Source organism: Primulina tabacum, chromosome 1 (genome assembly GCF_025594145.1).
Source record: "Primulina tabacum isolate GXHZ01 chromosome 1, ASM2559414v2, whole genome shotgun sequence".
NCBI lineage: Eukaryota > Viridiplantae > Streptophyta > Magnoliopsida > Lamiales > Gesneriaceae > Primulina > Primulina tabacum.
This window is the reverse complement of record NC_134550.1, coordinates 12,459,340-12,470,688: the sequence shown is the minus strand read 5'-3', so window position 1 is coordinate 12,470,688 and position 11,349 is coordinate 12,459,340. Positions and strand designations below refer to the sequence as shown.

The following is an 11,349-nucleotide window of genomic DNA, read 5'->3' as shown; positions in this document are numbered from 1 at the left end:
TCCATGAAATCTAACACTACCCTTCTGCTATTACTGGTAGACGAGCAATAAATGGGAAGTCGATTGATTTAAAAGTGAATTGAAATAAAAGTGAGCATTCGAATTACAAACAGAGAGGAAAATAAAAGTTTGAAGGATAAATTTGGATTTTAACACAAGTCATATGCTAATTTGATAAATTAACTAATTCAAGGACCAAATCGATTGGCATCACATCACTTTCAAGAAGGCCATGTTAAAAAATCCCTCCACGGTAAACGAGGACATGTAATTAAGGAACAAAAATCTTATTTTATTGAGCGACCAAAAGACGTTTACATGAATACACAAAGGAGATATGCAATGTTGCTAACTATAAATTACAGACAACAATTTCAAGAAACAAAATACAGTATCCATTAACCAGAGCTTGCAGAAAGGTCACCAGAAAAACCGCTCCCATACGACGCAGAACCACCATATGATACAGATCCACCACCTCCTCGTGAGCTGGTTACGCGAGCTTTCTGCAATTGCCGAATCTTGAAAGCATCTTTAGGTAACGGTTGGCTTTGTGTGGTGGAAGTGTCATCATCTTCTTGCCCTGTGAACATAATAAATATTTGTGGTCAATTCTTTTGGGCCATTATTCTTCTCAAGAATGAAAGCAAATGATGTAAATCATTAGCGTACTCTCAGAAGCTTTTCTTTTTCCAGAAAGTCTGTCCCCCTGCTTATAATTGTTCGAACCATATATGTTGCTGGTACTTGGAGCGGATCAAACTTGCAACTGTGGACGCGCCACAGATATCGCAGTTGCTGAAGTTAAATTGCTTTGCAAACATATGGATATCACAAAGTTAACATCAGGTGATGGGCCTAGAATTGAAGCACCAACAATTCATAATCAATCAAACAAGAGATAATAAAATTCGGTCACATTAGTTGCAAGGGATAAGTTCAGATAGATACCATCAACAGCTGGCAAATTTGCAGCGAAGTTGAATAATGCCGGTGGCAAATCTTTCATGATGCCATTTGATGGATTTAATGCTCCTTCATTACTCAATGTATTACCAAAAGGTAACGTGCTTGGAACTCCAGGAAGCATAGGGGCAGCAGGGCGGCCTAAGAAATCCAGTATTAACTTTTGAAAAATGAAACAAGATTACAATTAAATTTCAAATCTGAACGGCTGTATGTTTACCCACTTAGACATCCACAAAAATAGAGTTTTCCGCGGTTTACAGGTCATTTTCCAAAACATGAGCACAAAAGTGGTCTCATTTTGGAATCGAACCCAATTTAAGAGAAGATGAATCTTACATGTGCATTATAAATAATTTTTAATACAATTTTAAACCAAAAGGAAGATTGCCCAAAATTATTGCAAGGGAGGAAAAAAAATACGGACTCTGTACCAGGAAGTCATCACTTCTCTGAACCTAATGGTTATCACAGAAAAGTAAAAAGGATTCAACAGAATCACTCGAATCCTAGAAATAGGAGATTGCCACTTAAAGCTTCTAGCTTTTGTATTAAACAGATCTACAAATGGTTGACCTAAAAAATTATAAGAAATATACCCGGCCTTTGAGTTGGACCATAAATCACCATTCTTGATGTATCTGGAAATACAATCTTCCCAAAGTAATTTGAAACATTCGGAATTCCCGAAATGCTCCTATCTGCACTTGCAGTAGCAAGATCAGGTGTGCAATGATAGTGCATGAATGGCGAGACAAGTATAATAATTACATCACCTGAAGAACTAGCTCCATTAGGAAGAACAATATTTTCAATCTTCTTGTTGATATTCTTAGAGAGCCACTAAAAGAAAAGGAACGCAGCTCTAATCATTCTTTACATGTTTATTTTCTCAACCAATGCAAGTGAATATTACAATTCATTTGACACTTGTTCCACTGTATTTTTTAGACAGGAGGGAGGGTAAATATTCAAGTACCTCTTGCCGAGTTAAATGATCCAAGTCTCTGGCTGAACATGGCCACAGATCCATAAAACTATAACGTGATAAAACATCTTGCAGAGAACTCTCCAAAACTGATTCTCCATCCTCTCCCATACGAGACAATGCTTCTTTCCTCCTCTGTTGAAAGCACGGATCAGATGCACATCAATGTGGCTAACATAATAACTCACATTTTTTTCTCAGTCCCGTCAAAGCAGTCAATGATCTTTTTTTGCTTTAGTCTCAAAAAACATGATTGTATTTTGTGAATCAAAACAAGGCACTGAGAAAATGCAAAACTACATAATCCCACCAATAAACAAAAGTAAAGACATGAAATGATGAAACTAGAACTTCACATGTAGAGATGCACAAGAATAAAATAACCTTTAACATGCTGGCAAGATCTCCATACGTCTGTTCAAATTCGCTAAATCGTTTCCAAACCTAAAACAAAATAACATCCTTTATGACACAATTTGATCAACAACTATTTCTTTTCATCTGAGGCCTCAATGGTGATCCATTTTGAAGGCATGCAGTATAAAACAGCAAACAAGAACAAAATCATGTTGCTGTAGTCTAATGTTAGAGTTATACAATGACTTTATGATTAACGTCAGAATCCTCAACAGATTCATCTCGCTGGAGCGAGCTCAACGCTCTTTCAAACAAAGCACGGATATTTCTATCATCGCTCAAACGGCACAAGAAATCCACATATCTGCAACGTAAAGCCATCAAAATAAAAGCCCCAATCACAATTTATGACATATAATGTGAAAGCACAAAGGGTCAGAAAAAGAGTCAAATACAAAATATATTTCTTTTTTCTTATTCTGTATTTTGTTCAAACAATTTAAATAGCATGACAAATTGAGATTCCTTTTAAGTTTTTTCAGTGCTCTAATAGTGTTGAATCTGCTGCATCTGTTAATATACAACTAAATGACCACAACTTGACGCATCGACAAGTGTGCCTTCAACATCATAACATGAGTAACAAACGGAAAAACCTAGAGGTGTTTAAAACCAAGACAAAGATCACCAAGACCAGCCCATGAAAAGAGCTGATAAAAATTATTTGCTTGCTTTCTTAAATGTAGCAGGGATATAATGTTCATTGAGCTTGAAAAGGGGTATAATGTTCATAAACTCAGAGAGAAACATCAGAGATTCTTTGAAACTGAGAATGTTTTCCGTTAAACTAACTTCTTCCTGAGTAAATTTTGTAAAGGAACTCACTCAAGAATATAGCCAGGCTCATGCATAAACCGTTTTAGACCCGCTTCAAAAATATTGTGTGCAACCTGCAAAAAAATGTAGAAAAATCTCTAAAACTAGAAGTCAATTTGAATGCATATATTGCAACTTATTCAGTGATCATATTTTCTCCAGCTTTGAAATGAGATTTTCACAGGAAATAAATACGCTATCATATGCAGGCGAAGGAATTAATAAAGACAGAAAGGTAAAATATTAATTTTACCATCATAAAACCGTAAAAACTAAATTAATTATACCTTGGAGTCCTTGTCAAGACAAAAGGCCATCATGGCATATGCAACATACACATGGTAACTGCAACTTGGAGATTTCCGAGCCTCCAGAAAGTATTTGCGAGCTGCCTCCACTCCTTCAGTTCTTCTAAGAAACCGTATGAACTGCAAAACAAAAACATTGTCAGTTGTAACCAATTCAGGAAGTAGATCTGTTGACATTTTACCATAGCTACTAAATACAAAACACTTATAGATGATTGGCCTTGCTCAGGTACTTAGGAGGGTAAACAATCAGTAACAGTAAAATGATACCTCGTTCACCTCAAGGAAAGCTAAAATATGTCCAAACTAATCAATTATATGGAATCTGACTTTTTTCTTTGGGGTCAGTTATGAAAATAGAATTAATTGGCAACTAAGGAGGTGTTTGAAATGTAATGGCCTAACACTGCTCACATCAAGGCTTTCGATAGAAATGAAAGAAAACATAAAATCTATAACTATATTCTAAAATATAACAGAAACTTTTAAATCCACGCGCTTAGTATCTAGCTTATAGTGAAGTCAACCGGATAAGACATGACCTGATCAATGATTCCCAATCATAAATATAAAGAAACAAATGTCATTTTCTTTTTGAGTCTGCTATTGTTATCAGCCCATGTCTCAGAGACATACAGGTTGGAGAAGATTGTTTGACCTTCCACCATTTTCACATCTTTTTGAATGTAAAGTAAAAGAAATAAGATAAGCTCATGCCTGGATATGTGATAAAGCAGTTGCATTCAAACCATCTCCTAGGAGGAGCTCGTAAACCTTCTTTGCAGCCTGCAGAAGCAATAGCACCATGGTAAGAAGTAAATAAAATGCCAATTATTATGTAGTTGAATGTCTTCAAATGAGAGAATTCATGCCTCATATAACAAACCTGAATTGCTCCATGAGATTCCTCTAGTTCAGCATAAGCATACTTCAGCATGTCTGAATCTGGCCATTAAAAATAAACTAATAAAATACCATATAAGAAAAAGCAGAAAGTGGTGTTGATAAGAAAGAGAGGCAAGCTAAAGATGTACATATAAAAAATTTTGTGAGATATGTATGCCAAACAATAAAAAAATTATTGTACTCGTGTACAATTAAAATATCAAATCACAAAGTCATTTTTTCAAAAAAGTTGTAGAAATACCAGGAAGAGCCTTCAGTGCTCGCTGGAAAACCTTAACTGCAGTTTCTATGGAACCACTTTTTGCATGCCATTGGGCATAGTCGTACCATATATCAGGGTAATGACATAAATACATGAGGCACTAGAAATCAAAGAGTTAGTAGTCTTCCCTTTTCTCTGTGCCTATAACTTACATTTTAAAAAATTAACTTATACATTATTTTAACAGCACACAGAAATTGAAATTAAGAAACCATGATCAGAAAGCACACTAATCACTGGATCTCAACACAGATGCTGTAAAGCACAGTCCACTTAAGTGGCAGGTAAAAGGTAAATCAAGAAAAAAGATTGAAACATTAAGAATAGTCATGCTATGTGACATTCTTGAAGGTGATACAAGATCCAAGTTATAAACACAAAATTATGAAATAATTCATGAATCACCATATGAATTCCAATATGAAAATAATCAGAAGCCAAAAACACTCTTCATTTATCAGCATGCATCATTCAGGAGATTGGCAGTCTGATAGAAAATTTGAGCAACGGAGATGTTCTAGCAAAGCACATATTAGAACACATACTTGTCATTGTGTAGTAGACAAATAAAAGTGAGAAAGTCTAAACATTTAGCAGGCTTCAGTGTGAGATTTATCTTGACCACAGAGCATGTGAATTTTCTTTCTTTGTGTGTTTTTTTAGTATAGAGCAAGTGAAATTTCTAACAAAGAAGAAAATGCTAGAAGGCATGAGCACCTCCTTTAATGAGGTTAAGCGTGATTACCTGCTCAAAAGCAAATGCAATTCTTTTATTTGCAGAAGCATTATCAATCCTCTGGGGGTTCCCTCTGTAAACAAAGTAAAACAAGTTTAACTAAACTTAACTTTCATGATGTCAACACCCTGAGTTGTCCAGAAATATAATGATGCCAAGCAACAAAAGGCCGTAAATGACATATAAGAAGCAAAAGTTAATTTCTGTAAAGACAAAGCACTATAACAATGAAAAGACGATTGGCAACGATGAAAGATTCAAAAAGCACATTCTTGTGCAACGTGAAATCAATGATATAAGTCTGAAAAATATTTAACTTCATGCTTTATGTGTCTAAATATACAGAAGATTCGGCAAAAATAAATCATAAATATCAAAGAGTTGAACCTCTTCCATGCTAAAATCCTCAAGGACAAAAGAATCAAGCCGTTAACTATGCATTTTGCCTGACCAAAGATATCAGGAAGCTACCCATCCAAATACCAAGGGGCAAATGTCACCAAGTATGAATGACTCTGCAATCGGGTAAACTATTTACTAGGATTCACACCATTGGTGTACCCAGAGTTCAGAATTATCAGCTTAAAAATACTAAGTTCAAGAAATCGAGGGATAATCTTCCACGAAGGGAACAATACCAATTAACCAATTGCCAATGCCCAAAAAATAAACAATTAGAAACATGAAATCTGAGCACCCTGCATGTATCTAAAACCTTCTAAATTTAATGGGTGAATGCATATAGATTTGAATCCCTCACATTTACACTGCGATATAATTCCTAATAATTCCACTTTATGGGGACAAACATAACAATAGAGGTATCGGCTTACTTCTCAAAGCTTAATAATTTATTCCATGCTATCCATTGCATTTCCTCCTGAAAAGTGTATAGTTTCACCAAATATTAACTTATAAACAATAAAAGAGAGAGAATGAAAATCTGACCATCACAATCCAAAGACATTACCAAATTCAACATATACATATGTAATCAGATGGTTCATGCACAAATACATAGTTTATAAATACATGCATGACTGTATTTATGACTATTCCCAACACATTGTAGTGTTTGAACCTTTAGATGACAGTTTTCTCAGCCCGCTGACCAAGGACCACTTAAGTAACTAAGACCATCTCTCTAATAAGAAGAAAGAAAGGTGGAAAAACATCCATGCTATAAATAATACCTTAGGAGAACCTGAAGGAGGAACAGCAAGCATATTCCAATCAATTTCATCTGCATACTTCTTCCGCTCCCGGTAAACAGCCTTTGCACTGTTATATTTTGGTTGATATTCAGACGACAACCCTTTTGCCTACAAGATTTTTTAAACATGAGATGTAATAACTTACCTTTAAAATTACTTGCAAAAGCATCGCATACCAATATACCATTACTCAAGTTAAATAATTAAACAGATTATCTATCGTTCCATTGAAAAATGATGAAAATCTTAAGGATATTTTCTGATTCTGAAAGTTAGAAGTTTGCCTAATACTCGAGTGTGAAACTCTGTTTTAACATACATCCCTTGCAGTCTTTCTTCTTCAATAACTATGTCTAGAGTTTGCTAAAATGAAAATTTTATCTTGCTAAGAAATCTCATCCAGAAGATATGTATAATACGATATTTGAGGGAGAGGGTGTCATACTAACTGCCTTGATCTCTTGGCAGGGCACTCCTTTTTAATGATGATAACTAAATATATGTGGTGATCATAATGGTAGTCTATCATCTCAAATAGTTAAGACTTTGCATTAAAGACAACTCGCGTGTATTAGTATTTTTGAAAATATAACCCTCAAATAATTATTAATGGCAGTGCATGTATATCATATCTAAAATACAAGCCTAATTGTCATTAAAACTCTATATTTTTCAATTTTAAAAAAAATTTAAATAACACTTCCCAGACTAACACATTAAATTTAGATTTTTAAAAATATTCACACATCATATTTATTAAATTGACTCAAAGTGTACATTTGGTCACTGTCAACATGATTACATGATATCAGAATGATCAAATAAGTTCAACATGCAATAAATTGTCATAGCATGATTTGTAAGCCTTTTAACAAGCATAGTTCTCAAAAGCTTATTTCATGTTGCTGACTTCTGATCGGAACTTTTACAAAGAAAAATATCACGTCAGGCTACCATTTACACTGAAGTCAGAAGCTAAAATCTACCAGGGCAACGGCTAACTGAATTTTCAAAACTCTCATAGTCCCTCCAGAGCTGTTCAACATGATGAGTAGGCAAAACAATAGCCCTTTGGTACGTCTTGCGTATCAAAGTCATCCTTTGCGACTCCTCTAGAGTTGTTTGTGCCTGCTCCATTATCATAGAAATAAGCACAAAAAAAGTGAATTTATTGCATGAAGAGAGCAGCAAACGAAGTAATGGGGATATGATAATCATACCGGCAAAGATTTTAAATATGCAAGATATTACAACCACACGGGACCGGATGCAATGTCAGCTCCTGAACCAATAGAATGAGCATAAATTCGGAAGCCAAATTACTAGGTTGAATGGTGAATGTAACAAATTGAGATGCAAGTTCATAGATACTTTATACAGAGTATTATAGAAGGCTTAAAACCATTGACATAAACACAGGAATACAGGACATTTTCAACAGGTTGAGGGCCAACAAAATTTTGTAATCAATAATATCAAAAAATCATTTTTTTACAGTTTTTTTACCAAAATATTCCGCATGTAATTGCAATCAAATAATAGCACAAAGAAGTGCAACTTAAGTTTTACAAGATCAATTCATCAAGGTCATATCAAACAAACTGGCTGAAACTTCAGGTAATTTTTATCCTTCAATTCTCACCACAACAAGACTGACTTAGAGCTAGAGAAGATAGATGAACTTTACTTTATGGATTACTATATTTATAGATGAAATTAGAAGTCTCTGTATAAATTGGAACATTTTGGGAATTTAACATACCAACATAATTAAGCATGAAATCAAATGCTTTTTTTGTCTCTTCTTGACCATCTATTCCCCTCTTGTCGTTAACTTTCTTAATGAAGCGGATATAGCAGCGCCTGAAATTGACAATGTGAAACCATATTAATCATCATCAAGTCATTTTAAAAACAAGTTAATAAAAGCTCAGCAGCAAGTTAGGAGACAGTAATAAGAAGATGTCACTGTATAACAGTACAACTATAATGAGTACAAAATCAGTGAAATTACAGGAAGATACTCAAATTATTATTGATCGATCCCTCCCAAAGCCACACAGAGCAATCAACTAGAGAGAAGTAGAACATATCTATACCAAAGAGGAACTTGTAAACAATTCAGAAGGCAACGACTAAATACTTGTCTGGTTGCTTCATCATTATTCACAGCCATGTGTGCTTCTACAAACTGCTTCCAAAATTTTGCCTGCAAGTAAGTTTAGGAAACTTGGTCACTCAATGTGTTATCTGGCAAAAACAAATATATACCAAGAAGAATGACAATAATTTGAAATAACAATGCAACACGAAGAAAGTATATTGACAAGGTTAAAAGCGTTTAAACTTACAGATATGTGATAGCTGTTTCTAAATAGAGAAACAGATAGACGATAGTCACAGAATCAAATTCGAAAGAGGGGATTACAGGTTGTAAATCAATAGAGAATTGAAAAAAGAAAACTAAGATGACAAGCGTTAAACGGCCATGCAAACCAAATATATTAGGTCCTGTATTAATGTTGGAGTTCATAACACATACATAGTAAAGTCTATATCAGGTAAATGGACCTCTTTAGTGCTTTCATCTATCAATTCATGGAATAGAACTTTTGATTATATATTCAGCAAAAAACTACCTCTGAAAACATCAGGCATGCACATATCCACATTTTATCTTTTCCGAATCAAGTTCCTATTGACACTTACCTCCACATTCAACACGATACATAACATAGACCACATACTTATTTTACATTACAATGCTGGTATTATTTATAACATTCACTATGCAATTGATATTATACAACTTTGAGAATGAGATTATGGAGAAAGGGGTTACCGCTGTGGGGAATGTGGTCACGAGTTGCTCATATATAGGCACCGCTTCTGAGATTGGTAGATGCTAAAGAAAAATTATTAAAACAATAAGTCACGCACCATATATCTTAAAAAAAACACACGCATGCACCCACAGAACAACAAACCAAACAATCTTACCAATGCCTCATTTGCAAGAGCTTCAGCGGCTTCAACATTGTACTTATCAGACATAGTGTTGTCTTGTGTCTCATTATCCTTAGACTTCCAGCCTTGTAAGATCAAGAAATAATTATCAATTTTTAATGCAACAAGAATAATTTTTGTTGAGTCCAGTAAGTTTCCAGTTTAAAGAACTACACAAGTATGAAGTAAATAATCGAAACAAAAGGAATGGTCCTGAAGATTCAGCAAACGAGTACCAGAAATAGGTATATGATCCACAGTCTAGCTTGTCTCAACCAGATTAGGGTTTATGAAGAATCACAACCCCAATTCTTCTAAACTTGAGGTTATTTTGACGAAAAAACAAACGGTTAAAAATTTTTACAACATGTAATTGCTAATCAGGAAGCGGCAAAAAAAATTTCCTGAATCCCATCAATCGAAACATTCCAATTTATTTATTTTTTGAGAACGAGAAACTCCAATTTAATGAAGGTGCATTAAAGACAGTTTAAACAAGGATGGTCTTCAAGATTCCGCTAACACAAAACTTACAAGAAATGGAAATAAAATTTGATACCACAGTCCCGTTGGTCATGAGCCTCATCACCCAATTGAGGTGTACCAAGAATCACACTGGAGAACCCTTAATACAATAACTACCCTCATTCTTCTAGCTTTGTGTTATTTCAGCAATTAAGTTCAATAAAGTATAAGTTTTACTCCATTTGACGGCGAAATTGGGAAACAACGAGAAATTTTTCTTGATTCCAGATAACAGAGATACGACCATTAACATAAAGTAATCAAGATTGAACTACCAGAAAGAGGTGTAGATTTTGATTCTGCAGTCCCGTTGCTCATGACTCAATCAGGGGTTTATCCAGAATTACACATCGAAAATTTAATTGAACGATTCTCCGATTATTCAATTTTGGTGTTAATTTTCAAAATTAGGTGACAAAGTAGAAAATTCAGCTCAAGCTAATGGCGAATTAAAGAATAATTTGAAGGCGAACACGGAAGAATGAAGAGAGGCGCCAGTTTACGGCGGTGGAAATTTGATTCGTGGCGGAGGAACGGTTGCGTTCTGCTAAACCCATTGTTTGATTTCCGGGGCCCAATGGCCCATTTTACATAGCGGGTCGTGTGGCCCAAATATAAAGACAGAAAGTGAAAACAATATTTTTTCCAAAAAATTAAATAATATTAATGAACTTTGTTCAAAATCCTTGTTAAAATATTTAAACAGGTAATATATAATATACAATTATATTATATACTTAAAAAAGAAAAAGGAAATATTTTATTAAAAAACTATGAAAATAGCATTTTGAACTATGAGTTAATGTTTTATTATCATTAAAATTAAAAATTCACTCATTGAAATAATGATACTGATGATGCCCGGGTAGATTGGGTGAGCTGAGGTAGGGGTGTCAATCGGGTCGGGTGGGTCGGGTTTTGGGTCAACATGTGAAATTTTTTTATTTTTTTTTGCAACACGAACCCGAAGCAACCTGAAAACCCCCAACCCGAACACGAACCCGTCTAACCCGACTCAACCCGTCTAACCCGCTTAACCCGAATTTTATTTATTTATTTTAAAAAAATTAATGAAAAAAATTCGAAAAAATAAAAAATAATAATATTTTAATTTAAACACATAATAACAAAATTTCCGATTTAAATTTGAAAGTTTAATTGTAGAAAATTAAAGTATATTTACTAAATCAAATAAACAATTGTTA

General features: G+C 34.3%; 1 pseudogene; it reads right to left on the bottom strand.

The window, feature by feature from the left end:
• Positions 1 to 271: 271 nt before the first annotated feature.
• LOC142541740 (cleavage stimulation factor subunit 77-like) lies at positions 272 to 10,714 on the bottom strand (annotated as a pseudogene).
• Positions 10,715 to 11,349: the final 635 nt, after the last annotated feature.